Genomic DNA, 15,725 nt, shown 5'->3' with positions numbered 1-15,725 from the left:
CTTACAGCACCTATGGTCAAACATTTTACACAAATGAAGCATACACATGAGGATTTGAGATGGGTAATTTTGAAGAAAGTGGCGGGTAAGAACAAGTGTGAAACAGATAGGAAATTGTTATTGTTTGAACATAAAATGATATTTAAATGTCAAAGCCACGTTGTGGCTCTAAATGAAGAAATTGAGTGGCAACATACTCATGATTAATACCTTCCACAAGACAATCTTTGTTGTCACAAATTTGATGTAATGTGTAATGTTATGTTTGGACTTATGTGCAGGATATATGTCCTGGCGTTTTCTGCAATCCCACATGCAATCCAGCGTCACCATGGTTGCCATCTTTGTATGTCCTGATTGACTTGGTATAAGAGGTAGTGTGATTCTGGTGGACACGCTGAGATCTGGCCACTCTGCAGTTATTTAATATTTTCGTATGTGCTTTTTTCACTTGTATTTTATTTGTTTGATTCGGCGTGAGGATGGTACTCGTTTGAGGTGATAGGTTATTCTAATCTACATTTGGGCAACTGGGCCTGTTATGCTGGCCCGTTTGGTGGGCCACCATCATGTGTGTGGCATTCCACCCTTTTTTTATGTGTACAGCACTCCTAGGGCTGCCATTCGGGGACCTCGTGTAATTGTAATAGCCGTATGTCCCGTGCACGGAAGTCCTTTCTTTGTGTTCCTCTCCAATGGTACAGCCTCCGTAGTCCTCTTTCTATGTCGCGCAACACACTTCCATGTTTGGACGCGAGATCAGATAATCGAAGCACAGTGCGTTCTACATTGGTACGGCAGACACGGCTATTCCGAAGCTTTGGGTTCACTGGGAATTTTTCGCTACACGTGTTACAGGTATGCCTCTTGGGGTATTTAGTCCTATGGGGTGTAATTTGATGAGTGGTCTGTACCGGGGCCATCGATACTTTTATAAATAAATGAGTATAGCGGTACGGATAAGTTTACTTTCACAGAGGTTATCCCGCTTCATTTTCCATGTAGGTTTTTAGCCTTGGATACTTTAAAACAGCGATTTTGATCCATTTCCAAGAAGAACTGGATATATAGTGACACGGCACACATTGAAAAAGGAGGTACGGTGTACTGTTTTTACCACTGTGGGGGTGCCGCACTTTAAGCTAGAGATTACGGTTTGTCAAATTCAACAGGGTATGGCGTTGTCACACCTAGGGGAAGCGAGTGGGGGTGTTGGTCACATAGTGGTGCATGTCGGCCATGGGATACTATCACGGTCTGGTGTTGGTATACTCTGGTGCAGCTAGAAGGGCTGTTTGGTGACATATTGGTGTTTGCTGGTAAAGGGAGAAACTTTTTGTGGTCTCAATGTGATGAATTGTATGTTTTGACTGGTTTGCAGCATTGAAGTTGACCTACAGCTACTAGGGAGCTATTGAGTAACTAAGACTCAACTTGTTGGAGTCAACGGCTAAATTGTGGTGTAGTTACACCGGCGCTACTGGTACCAATTGAAGAGGTATGTAGCTCGATATTGGGGACAGGTTGAGTGCAATCATGTCCTAATTTTATCAGTGCTTTGTGATTTATTAAACAAATTGCACTGGTTTATGGAATTTGTTTCTGAGTTTATCTGACTGAGGTATATGGGTGGTGACTGCCCCCTTTGTTTGTTTCCTGGTTTAGGAAGCATGTGAGAACCCATAATTTTGACCTTGGATTGCATGGTGGAAACCTTGAAATTGAAATATTCCCCTGAAGAAAGTTCATGCATCTGAGCAATTAAGAACTGAAACATGTCGGGAGTTTTGTGCACCTGAGTCATTACACTCAGGTTTTTGGAAAATTGTTAAATCCATTTATTGTCTTTTTTTGTATTTCTTTTTATCTTTGTATGTGGGTATATGGATGTGTAATTTGTGATTTGTATTGTTTTTTATAACCATGCTGTGTGAGGTTGGGTCTGACTCATACCGAACACTTTTATAAGTGTTTTTATGCTTGTGAATTAATGATTAAAAACTAAAAAAACTTTTTATAACAGAAACAACAAGTACCAGGTCTATTTTATCAGGACTGAAGGTACCAGTATTGTGGGGTACACACCAACACATGTGCACAAGATCAGAAAAATGTTATTTGGTGTAATGATCTCCTTTACATATTAATATATGTAGTAGGATTTCAGCCAGCTAATGAGCAGTTCAAAAATGGAATGGAATGTCAAGACAAAAGACATCAGTAGCAGTCCAAGGCCAAAAGAACAAGACTGTAGCAAAAGAAGACAGGAAAGCAAAATACCTAGAAAACTCACTGAGGAGTGCTGATCAGTAGGATTTCAGAAACATACAGTATCTCTCTGAATATAAATGAGCAAGACACTAGATTCCATGATGGAACTACAGGGTTGCTGTGAGTTATCGTGCTGAGACACCTGCATCCTCATAATAAAAAAAACTGGGTGCACCTCTGTCCCCTGAGCATTGTGGTTGGTAAAAAGTTACTTATAAGGAGGCTGATCCAGTCCACAACCTCCATACACTACCGCTGTATGACATGCAGAAGGTACGAGTCTGGTTATACCCCCAGATCACCTTAGTTGTGTTGAGACAGGGGTAGGTTTTAAATGACTTATCAACAGCGGCTTGCTGTAGGTGTTCTTAGGGAGGCATTGGAATTGCTGTACTGAGGTCTGTTATAGTTATGTTATAAAGGAGAGAGGGATTATCTTTGGTTTCATTATTTAAGTGCTCTTTGACTGGGATGCCAGACTACACGCGACTGATGATGTGCAATGTGGGCAAACACATTTCTAGGATTATCTATGATTGGTTGCAGTCCAATTCAGCAGGAATGTGATCTTTCAGTTTCAGCTGATCTGAACCTTTTTGGATGGGGACAAGTGTGTTTCTCCTTCCCAAATGGTCCAGCAAGCGCAATAAAAATTAAATTGAAAGCTGGCCGAGCAATTGCCATGTCTATGATTAATTTAACGCTTTCCAATTATTACCTTCGACTGTTCTCAATGTTTAAATCAGCTCAGATATATTGTTTAGATTTGACTTACAAGTATGTCATGGCCACAGTAAGATTCTTTAGAGAAGGTTGCATTGTGTGGGTTGAATGCCGACATTGAAAAGATTATTTGCATCCTTTCTCCCATCATTAAGGCATCTATAACTTTACCATAACCATCCAATGTTCAGAAGAGCACTGAAAACTCACTTGTTAGCATCATCATATGTATGCAAGAGTATGGACCTCATTACAAGGTCTGCGTTTGCCGCCGACCTAGAAACACCACTCTGCCGCCTGAGATCCCGGTGCAACCGGGACATTACAAGTCCCAGCAGCCTGGGATGTCAGGTGGCGGAAACGGTAAGTCCTGTTTCCCGTGGAGCGGGAATGGGACATGGAAGCACCAGCACCATTGCTAACAGCGCCAGTGCTTCTGTGAAAACCATGCATGCAGGGGAGGCGCGCCTGGCAGCTCAGGCCTGGCGGGAGCACTGGCCCCTGGAGGCATTCTCGTAGTCTGGCGGTCCGGAAAGGGTGCTGGTACAGTGTTACCAGCAACCTTATTTCTGGACGGACAGACTTTATGTCTCATTATTTCTTTGGCAGGATTAGAAGTGCTAAATCTGTCAACTGAAATACTTTTACCACCATTAGAAATGGAGGTGAATCCTCCACATTTTTGTTATCCTCCAATATTGAGTGCATATGACTGCATCAGGGATTGGAGGAATTACCAATGAAGGTAATTCCGCCAGCCTTTGGCCTTCATTCCAAAATTGCCGGTATCCCAACGGTAGGGCCGCCAGTTTAACAGCAAATGTTGTTACTGTTTCTGGCACCCGGGAATTGCAGGAGGATTATGGGTGCCAGAGGGACGGTGTTAATCGCCATTGATGGAGTCCTATAGGACTCCTGCCTGCGCCTGCCTTTCCTCCAGCTGGAGGTAACGCAGGCACCCCACTGGCAAACCCATAGTCGGACAGTCCGGTAAAGTGCTGGTATCCAGAAATACCAGCACTTTTTTAATGGACCGGCTGATTGTTCCCCCACTTCTCTGGAGGGAATATCTCCAGCCATATGCCAGAGCTATTTCCTCTAATTTTCCAAAATACTAATAATTTGGCATAGCCATGATACATACAGTATTTCTATGACTGCCACATTTTTTACAACTCTTGCTCTACTTGTATTGAAGCCATATTACTTTACCTTCCCTTCTGCCCTCTCTTTTCTCACCACAAAGTCTTTTAGCACTTTGAAGCATCCTTTTTCAGAGAAGAACATGTTTTAAAAAGAACCATAAATGCACAAATAAATATATAAATAGCTTTATAATAAAATGTAATAACAACTGATATCACCATTACTTTTCCTCTTACAAAAGGATAAGCACTGCAAAGGTGTTTGCCCATAGAAATAGAACACATGGCAGTAGTGCAGCTGACACTCAAAAGATGAACCTCAGCAAACTGTCAATCATAAGACGTGGTAGATGGGAAGACATGCAGCCTCCCTTTTGAAAAGTCGAAGGCACACAGTGATTTGCAGAAACACCTAAGGCAACTTATTATTATATGTATGATTTCAGAGCAAGCATACAGCAAATGGCTGGTGATGCGTTCTAGTAGAGTTTAGAAATAACATGGGACACGATAGTGGTTAATGAAGTGCAAACATAAACAAGGAATTTAGCAACATAGAAATATTATGCAATACATGTACGCATAAAGTACCTTAGGTTGGGTACAGAAGACTGAGTCAGCAGAGATCTGCTCCTTGCTTGGAGGAATGAAGGGAGTGTGTGCTAGAGAGAGCATTTAATGTAAGGCACGCATTGGAACACTAATCGAACACTTCTGCAGAGGAGGCTGCTGGGAAGGCTGGAGAAAATGTGGGCTTGGCTACCTTCTGCTTGTTTCGGCAATCTGCAGACACCTGGTTCGGAACTCACTAGCCTTGCTATTATGGCTTGGGTCTTCAATTCACATGCAGATGGCTTACTTTCTGGCATTAATGGGTTGAACAGCAATGGGGCCCATTATTTAATTTCCTGGGTCTGAAACATTGATATACAGCGTCAAATTTTGTATCAATGGGAAACGGTTACATATTCAATACTTATTACCACTGACATCCATTTCTACAAGTTATTTTATCTATGGCTAGTGAATATTTATACTGTAGGGGCATACTTATTTCCATTGCTGTGGGCAAGTGACCGAGCATACCGAAGGAATCAACAAACAAAACAAAACATAACATGGATTGAAATGGTGCATTTTAAAGTACACTTTTAATGCAAAAATGTTTGAAAAACAATACAAATTATAATGCGGTTTGTATGGTAAAGGAATAGAAAAAATAAAAAAGATGCCAAGTCACAAATAGGTGAAATAAGCATTTCCTAAAACAAGTGGATTCCCCACAACATATCATTACATCGTTATTGTTAAAAAAAAAACAACTCCATGATGCTCGTCACCACAGTGCATGACAGTATTCTGCCAATGTAAAGGGGCCTGTTCATGCTGGCTGTGCCGCTATCCGCCAGTATTGCCATTGCAAAACCACACTCGTGGTGTAGCTCCCCAATAATGTTGGAATTACAACTGTAAGAACACAGTAACGTTGCTGAGTCAATACATGTAAATATGTATATTGTGGGATGACATTGTGATGTTGGCTGCGCCAATATATTCCTGTGTTGCCAGTATTGCCATTTCAACAACACACTCATGTTGAATGTGCCCAATAATGCTAGCATTGATAGTCTAACAACACACATATATTTCCTGTGCCCTATTATGCTAACATCGCCACTGTGAAAATGTGCTCATGCTACTGTCCCCAACAGTGCCACTATTGCCACTGTAATAACACATACACACGAATAAGCGTATTTACAAATGAATGTGTGGAGATTAACTTGATCGGCCCTGAAACACAAGAAAATGAATAATAAATATGAATATTTAGGAATCAGCATGATTAGTTAATTGATGATTCATTGGTATTTTACTTAGGGCGCACATCTGATTACAAAAAGCATTTGAGAGTATTTTTTAAAAGTTGCTTTTTCTACATGTGGTATATGTATTAGTACTGTATTTTCAATATTAATGTACTGCTGTTGTATAACTTCACTCCAAGGACATTACTTACGTTCTTTATAACCAATTCCAATTCCAATTAAAGTGGTTTATATTGGTTGTGGAAGGTGACAGTTCATATCGATATTGTTGTTCCAGATGTGTAAATATTTGTTGATGAAATTGATGATCAATTGCACAAAGTACAGGAGTACATGAATGGGCTTTGCTAGGGTTAGTTCTATTGTCAGAAAAAAGTCTATTAAAAGCTACATTGACTTAATGTATTGAATGCATTTGAAATTGTTCAATTCAATGTGTGTTATTTGTAGGAGTACATGTAACCTGACATTAGCATATCTGTTTCATCCTGTAGTATTTGAGAAAGCTGGGGAACTATTGCTAGCGTTGGTGTATTAGGTGCTACAGGTAATGTATTGTATTATATAGTGGTCGTCATTTATATAGGACCTTTTTCCCATTTTTTTGGCCTCAATGTGCTTTGTGGTTGGAATGCCCTCGGGGACCAAAGTCCAGGTAAGGGAAAATGATCTAGAGTAGACTTTAAGATGTGTGTGTGTGCATTTAGTCGAGATTAGGATTTATGAGGGCTGGCAAGGCTCTAGTAAGCAGACCGAGAGGTCAGGAATGTGGGCGGGTGCTGTGGGGGTCATGGCAGAGTGCTAGTGCAGGAGATTCGATGTGTACCCAGTTAGATGAATTTGTCGTAGGTTGTCGCTGTATGCTCATGACAGAGGTGTCACGTCTGGGGTGTCACTGTGAAATTTATGTGACGAGCTAGACCAAATTTGTCATAGCCGTAGCTGCATTGTGGAGTGCATGGATGGAGAGCCGTGCTTGCTGTAAATGTCCACAGAAGTGATGCGTAAATGGAGCTTTTTCACTCTCTTGTTTTCTTGCCTATGACATTAATTAGAGTTTTTTTCCTAGCTAGTGCCAGTGTTTTTATTTGGATATTGTGGTTGTGGTAAATTGTGGTAAATGGATGTGTACAACAAACATAATCTATTATCTTCTTTGGTAAGAGAATGTGTGCAATGATTTTATTTGGTTCAATATTAAACACATAGAATTCATCAGATTATTGTACTCTTGAATGTGAAACATAGCTCATCACATCAGGGAACATTTTGCACAAAACATCCACTTTTGCTGTGTCTGAACTCAGCCCTTGTGATTTATGTTTATTCACAGCATACATTGGTAAAGCTGGAAATTGTTTTATAGCATGTTAGGGCAGAATTCAATTTTTGGGGTTTCTGCTGTCCCATTTTGTAGGTTTTTTCCCCTTTGGTTTTTAGGATTGTGGACTTATTTTTGAGGTTATAGGGACTTCCACTAAAGGCCCGATGCCACTGAAACCTGATTTTTAATATGGTCCTATTGTAGCCTGTATGGCTTGTAGGACAGATGTATTTTTTAAGCCCCACCCCCTTTTTGGCCATAGAGTGATTTTATTACTGCCTTTGGCTTTAGCAGGGTGCTGCCTCTTTTACTGCATTAGTAGCCCAATGTACCTTTTTAGTAGCCATTTGGTACTAATGTGTTTTGTCCTGCACTTGCCCGTTTTGTTTTTTGGCCTTTACTTTGTGTAGGGAAACTATGAGGCAGACCTAAAATGGCCTTTGTGCAAATATCGGTTGATTCTGAGCCCTGCCCTGTACTGTTTATTGTGGTTTGCACTGATTCAGACTTGTCCCTAGCACTAGACAGGCCAAAATACAAATCCTATATGTGACTGCCCTTTTGTGTGATTGGAGGTCTGGCTTAGACCAGCCTATGAGGGAATGGCTATATTATAGGGTGGCGATTGCCGCCCTATAATTAAGGTGAGCTGGAGTTACACAGGAAATTGAAAAGAATAATTGCTAATAACCTTTAACTCATGTGACGGATTTGACTAACGTTTTGCAGACAATTTTGTCCAAAGGATATTGCCAGTGGGCTGCATACAGTGGGCACGGCCAAAGGGCCAGTGGGTTGAAAGTGTTTTTAAAACATACAGCGGCAGAACCATCATCCCGTGCTACTACAATTTAAGGATCAGTTTTAGCCAGACTGGCTGAGCCCCATATCCTTATCCTTAGTTCTGATTTTAGTTTTTGGCTGCTGGATATTCTTACTAGGCAGTCCTTGTCCTTTTTCTGATCCTCATCACTGAATGGGTTGCATTGTACTTGATCTGATCATTTCTGGGCTGTTTCACTTTTGCCAGTCTGAACTATCGTCCTGCTGATAGACCTTTTGGTAGCAAGCTAGCTTCATACAGAAAATTGGTGAGACACAACCCCCCCCCCCACACCCTGCTGTTCATATTCTTGCCCACCCTGGGTCACCTCCAACATTATTCCCTTCATGCCGCTGTTTTCTGTTCATTAGCTGCTCCTTTTATCCCATCAAACTGTCCAAATTTGCTTGCTTGGGTTCCTCTCTCTCCCTGAAGTCTGCTTGCCATTTGTTTCACTCCTGGTAGGTATGTCACCCTCATGGGAATGTCATGTGTTCTTCTTTTGGGTCATCTGGGTGGTCCTTTGTCTGAGGTTTAAGTCCCAGGGTGACCCAATCCTGTAACTCAATACGAAACAGAATACTTTTACTCTCTTGCTTGTTTCACTGTTCATGTGCCATGATCTCCAAAACTGCTGCTGTGAGTACTTTCGTATTGGCCCTGGGCTGGTGGGTTAGGGCTCCCTTGCTCAATTCTTTGGTTTCTGCATGTCCCTTTCTGTCATGATTTGTCATTAACTTACATTGAAAAGAATCCTGCACTGCTTCCTTTCCTTCTTAGGTGTCTGGGTCTCAAAACAGGAGCTGGAATTCTTCATGATAGTCTCCTCGGGTATACCCTCGGATGATGCAGTCTTCGATACACCCTTGGTGGTACAACTCAGATTTACCTGATTTTTCTCTTTAACAGCAGCTTTGTCAGCATATGTCTCCCCATTATATCCTATGGAAAAGATTACTGCCTTGGGAAGCACCACTTATGTGGATTTCAGGCGGGTACATTGACTTTTTACTTAGGTCCTCATAGGGTCTGGGAGTTTTCTACAAAATAATGGAATTATAAATTGTACTACTGATGGTAGCTGTATTTCTTAAGTCTTTGTATTATACTCCTGACTATGAAAGTGTCCTAAGTTACATTGTATAGATGCTAGCAATTACTGTATCTATTTTGTAGGTTTTAAGGGTCTGTTGCTACTGTGACATAATCCTAACTTTTGATGGCACTCTGGGCTTGGCTGTTAAAATGTCGACCCCTTTTTTTCTCCCTCTAGGAGCTGATTGTGATGTATGATGTGCCTTGGTAATATTTATGCTACTTTGTACTGGATGTATAGGAGGTGTTGTGACCTTTTTCTGTGAGGCTTTTTGTGTCTTGGTCCTCACAATATAATTGAAAGGTATTTTTGTCTAGGGTTCCATGTTTTCGTCACCCCTTAAGCCTCTATGTATGGTGCCAACCACCAGGTAGTGGGCTTACATTTAACATTAGGGTTGGGTCTTCACCGGCCATTGCTGTTTTTAAATATGACCTGTGTTTTACCATGTGCCCTCTTTATGTACTTATTTTACCTAATATATATTGTATCTGTGATTTTATTAAACGTGTGTATTTTTTAGCACAAAGGTACAGTGTAGTCTTTGTGGCTAACTATTGGGAATAACTATGCTTCATGTTAAGCCTTCCTTACTCCCTTGAGTTAAGCCTGATTGTTCTGCTATAACTACCCCATTAGAGAGTTTGGTCTTTCTTTTTGCCTGGAAAACCTTTTTTTACATTTAGGTTAGATGATTAGGTTAGATGATTTTGCATCCCACGCAAGAAGGCTGTGGAAAAATGTCCCTGAAACAGTGACATACATTTCTTTTAACAATTGATCATATATAGTCACTCTTTTGATTATTTGGGCATATTCATAGTTGCCAATATTATTTTTATGGATTCTATGAGCATGTTGCTTACACGAGTTTGAAAAACTACTGTGTAACCCATAGAAGCATTCACTAATGCTTGTTCTTCATTTACAGTTCTGTGCAGATTGACTCTAGCTTTGATGCATATGATCTAGAAAATGTGGTGCCTAATTCTTTTAGTATTGTGTCACGATGCCCGCTCCCGGGGAGCCGGCTCAGGCCCTGCGTCCCCGAAAGCGGACATCAAGTCCCCGGGGAAGGTCCCAGCAACCCCTTATAGGGGCCCTTTGGACAGCGTCCTGGCGCCTATGGCGCCAGGCTCATAGAAAATGTCAGTCCTGGCGCAATAGGCGCCAGGCTCATTATGAAAGTGTTTGGGTGCACTTACCTGATGCAGACCATGCTGCAGAACCCCGGCCTCCTTGAGGCCTGAAAGGAACTACTTTACCTGTGGGACTCATTTACCACCCGGGCGTGGTCGGGGAAGGATACATACCTGATTGGAGGAAGGACACATTCTGGGAACTTCTTCCAAGACTATTTAAACCAAACCCGATCAGCCACACGTGCTTCGCGTTGTTCTGCATCTAGCAGCTGGACACTCACTGTGTCTGCTCCTGCATCCTGACTTCTGCCACGCCTGCCAGCATCCTGAATCACCTGCAAAGGAAGGGAACAAGAGAAAAGAAGAAGGAAAAGGCCTTACCTGCTAAATCTGCACCCCGGAGACATTTCGCTGACGATCCTGAAAAGGAAGACATTTATTTTTAAAAGCACATCGCATCGATCGCTGCAGCGCCTCATTCTACTCACCTTACAGGGCGCTTCCATGTTCTGCAGCGACCATCCGGATCCGCAGTCGCGCCCCAGCGCCTAGGAGAAAAAGACAATAACGAAGGTGAGAGAAAGAAGGGAAAAGGGAAGCTAAATCTCCATGTTAAGACTTACCTGCTGGGTCATTCCCTTTTCATTTCGGGTCCGCGCCGCATCCAGGCATTTTCGGACCACTGCCCCTAAGGGGAAAAAGACATCAGCGTTAATGAGCGAATGAAAAGACATTACCAAGACGCTCATTAAAGACTTACCTGATTTCCACAAGGATGTCACCTCTCATCTCGGGTCGGTGCCTGTTCCCCGGCATTCCGTACCCCGGCCCCTATGGGGAAAAAGACACTAGCATTAGAACATTAATGCATGGACACAAGGGGAACCACTTATCAAAAACTTACCTGGAAGCCAAGCAAGTTTGGTTCTCACCAATCTGAAAATCCCGTGAAGTAACTGGATACCAACGCGCCCCTGCATCAGAAGCAGGATGGAGAGCTTGTCCTTCCAGACCCTAAGGTGAGACGCTACGGGGAAGCACAGAAGGGTTTTGAGGAGGGTGAGAGGGGTAAGTGGGAGGCCGATTGCATTACCCCGCAGACAGTTAACCCCCTATTTTCACCTACAGAAGGATACTTCTGCGAGTCAGACAAGCCAGATTTGGGGCCCGGTCCAGTCCGTCTTCCGACCCCTGCGCATCACCTTAGACGAGGTCACAACAGCGCGAACCAGGCCAGCGCCTCCGTGGGAGTCAGGTGAGCGTTACAGAACGCGAAGCCTTCCTACAAATTCCCACCCAGGCGCTATGGAATCTTCTGAGACTGATCAGTTGGCCCAATTATTGGGGGAATTACGGGCCGAAGTGCATGCCGCTCGTCAAGAGACTAATGCCCTCAAGAGGGAATTAATAATATCAAAGGAAAGAACTGATGACCTGGCCAGACAGCTTCTGCAATGTCAAGCTGGGCAAACTCCTCTACCCGGTTCCGGAGGGAACCCCGCTCCTGTGGTTCCCAGTAACCCTGTGCATATTAATCTACCTGGAAACATGCCGCTGGCCCCACCCGAACGCTTTGCTGGGGACCCCAAACGATTCGCCGTATTCATGAATCAGTGTCGTTTGCACTTCCTATGCAGGCCTGGGGCCTTCCCTAATGATCAGACCAAAGTAGCCTTTGTATTGTCATATCTCAGCGGCTGCGCTGCCGATTGGTCAGTTCCACTGGTTACTCAGGATGACCCAATTCTCTGTGATTTTCAAGGATTTCAAGCAAGCATGGAAAGGTTATTTGCTCAACACTCTCAGGGGCAGGCTCTGGATGATGAACTTCTATCCCTGCGACAGGGCAATCAGGATCTCCTATCCTACATTGCAAACTTTAATAGACTAATTGTAGAAACTGGGTGGCCAGAGGATAAGAGAATCACGTTATTTTATCGAGGTGTACGTGGAGAACTTAAAGATGTCCTGGCCCAAGTTGTAAATCCGCCCCGAGAATGCACAGAATATATAGACTTAGTGGTCCAATTGGATCACAGACTCCAGAAAAGAAAAGCAGATCGGTCCAGGTTTGAGACCCGGGTGTTGGTCAAGACCCATGCTAACCCCAAGGGAGTTGATGTTTCAGAGCCTATGCAAATTGGTGGGGTTAAAGGACCTTTAACTCAAAAGGAACGTGAAAGGAGGCGGCAATTAAATTTATGTCTTTATTGTGGGAACTCTTGACGCTTTCTACGAGATTGCCCGGCAAAACCGCCCCGAAAGGCGGTAGGGGCCGCTGATAAAAACCTTGAAGACTCTGTTTCGGGAAACGACTCAGCCCGACAAGTGTAGGGGTCCGCTTGCCGAGCTTGAAAACTAACTCTCAGACCTTGCATTTCATAGTGCCAATGATTCTCGTAGATCCAGAACAGCCTAAGCAGTTGCATGCAATAAAGGCATACATCGATAGCGGGGCTATTGGAAATTATGTGGACCGTGAGTTGGTCTCCAGGATTAACCTCCCTCTCCGTCCTAAAACCATCAAAGACGTCATCACCACAGTAGATGGAACTGAAATTGCCTCTGGACCGGTAACGCATTCCACTACTGAGGTGACTCTTATTGGTCCCGACGGCCATCGGGAGGCAGTTGTGTTTGATGTAATCAAGGCCCCACATTTTCAGGTTATTCTTGGAATTCCTTGGTTAGAGACACATAATCCTCGAATTGATTGGCGAGCTAAGAGAATAACCTTCCCGGATTGTGCACAAACATGTTATCCAGAAAACCTGAAGATTAATCTAGCATCTGTAACCTCTGCCTCCATGCAATTGCCTCCGGAATACCAAGACTTTCAGGACGTCTTCCAAAAGAAACAGGCCAACACGTTACCTCCTCATCGATCGTACGATTGCCAAATCGATCTGGTGCCTGATGCACAACCCCCTTGTAGCAGGATTTATGCCCTTACCGAACCTGAGAACCTGCATCTGAGACAATATTTGGATCAATACCTCGCCAATGGTTTTATTCGCCCGTCAAAGTCCCCGGCATCCTCGGCTTTGTTCTTCGTGCCTAAAAAGGAAGGCGACCTTAGAACTTGTATCAATTACCGCGCATTGAATCAGATAACGGTTAAAAACCGTTATCCTCTGCCTCTGATCCCTGAACTCCTTGACCAGGTAAAGGACGCTTGCATATACACCAAGTTAGACCTCCGGGGGGCATATCATCTGGTGCGAGTAAAAGAAGGCGACGAATGGAAAACGGCCTTCCGTACTAAGTATGGATTATTCGAATATCAGGTAATGCCCTTCGGGTTGTGCAATGCGCCTGCTGCCTTCCAATTCTTCATGAATGATGTCCTTCGGGAACTCATCGATGTTTGTGTTGTCGTCTATATCGATGACATTCTAGTGTACTCCTCTTCGGAATCTGATCACAGAAAACACGTTAGGGCAGTTCTGGAAAAACTGAGCCAACACAAACTATTGCTAAACTGGAGAAATGTGTTTTCCATACCACAGAAGTTGAGTTTCTCGGTTTCATCCTGACACCCAAAGGAGTCCGAATGGACTCAAGTAAAGTGGATGCCATCCTCAAATGGCCATCACCTAGCTCTGTAAAAGGGGTTCAAAGCATGCTCGGCTTTGCCAATTTCTATCGCAGGTTTATCCCGGAATTTTCACGCATAGTACAACCCATTACTGCACTCTTGAGGAAAAATAAACGTTTTGAATGGTCAGAAGAAGCCGAGCAGGCCTTCCAGGATTTAAAAGCTAAGTTTACCTCTGCACCTATATTGAAACATCCACGTCCAGATCTCCCGTATGTCGTCGAAACTGACGCATCCAGTCTAGCCATGGGAGCAGTTCTGTCTCAAAGAGATCCCGAAACCAACCAACTGCATCCCGTAGCATTTTGATCCAGAAAATTCTCGGCACCAGAGATTAATTATGAAATCACTGACAAAGAACTGTTAGCCATAAAGTCCGCTTTTAAAGCCTGGCGGCATTACCTGCTTGGCGCTCGACATACCATCACAGTAATCACTGATCACCGGAATTTACAGTATTTGAAAACCGCCAAGGCTCAGTCATCACGGCAGCTCCGATGGGCTTTGTTTTTCGCTGAATTTGATTTCGTGATTACCTATCGACCTGGCTGCAAGAACGGCAAAGCAGACGCCTTAAACCGAATTGGAATGGGAGAACCTGATACAAACTCAGAACCAGTACCAATAATTCCCGAACAGAGAATTCTAGGCATGACTTCGTTGCAGACGCTTGAAGACATTCAAGTCAGAGTGAAACAACTCCTGGACCCTACAGTCCTACAGGATTGGATACAAAAGGGATCAGACTTTACCATAGATAATGGTTTACCTTATTACCAAGGACGCTTATTCCTGCCACACAAGGATTTACATGAACTAATTATTTCCGGTTATCATGATACATTAATAGAGGGACACCCCGGTATTGCCAAGACAATGGAAAAGGTGAAACAACAATTCTGGTGGCCCTCTTGGCGAAAAGATGTTAAATCTTTTGTGATGTCCTGTGGTGTTTGCGCCCAAAATAAAGGTCAAAAGAAAAGACCAGCCGGTCTCCTCCAACCTCTAGACGTACCGCCAGCACCCTGGCACACCCTATCAATGGATTTTATTATGGACCTGCCTCCTTGTTCGGGATATAATACCATTCTGGTAATTGTGGATTTGTTTTCCAAAATGGCCCACTTCATTCCTTTGAAAGGTTTACCTTCAGCTTCTGTCCTAGCCAAAGAATTCCTCGAAAATATTGTTCGGCTACATGGATTCCCATCTATACTAATCTCTGACCGGGGAAGCCAATTCATTTCCCACTTCTGGCGCAAATGTTGTCGAATGGCACAAATCGACGTAAGATTATCGACCAGTCACCACCCTCAGACTGATGGTCAGACTGAGAGGACAAATCAGACCCTTGAGCAGTACTTACGGTGTATGTTACAGCAATCTGAAAGCAACTGGAAAGACATTCTTTGGATAGCCGAATACGCATATAATAATTCGGTACACTCTGGAACTGGCCATAGTCCTTTTTATACCTTGTTTGGACATCACCCTCGAACCTCAAACCTCGACTCACCTCAGAACCTCAGAGTGCCCGCAGTAGAACATCTGCATTCTACCATTACCCGAGCCTTAAAAGAGGCAACCACGCATTTACAACAAGCCAAGAGAAAATACAAGGAGAATGCTGACTTACATCGGAGTGAAGCACCTCCGTATCAGATTGGGGATCAAGTGTGGTTAGCTACCAGACATTTACCGCTCAAAGGGCCCCGAACTTTTAACCCAAAATATCTGGGACCTTATTCTATTACGGCAATAATTAACCCAGTAG

This window comes from Ambystoma mexicanum, chromosome 2q (assembly GCF_040938575.1).
Source record: "Ambystoma mexicanum isolate Mex_15411 chromosome 2q, UKY_AmexF1_1, whole genome shotgun sequence".
Taxonomy (NCBI): Eukaryota; Metazoa; Chordata; class Amphibia; order Caudata; family Ambystomatidae; genus Ambystoma; species Ambystoma mexicanum.
The sequence above is the reverse complement of the archived record's forward strand: the minus strand, read 5'-3'. Positions refer to the sequence as shown.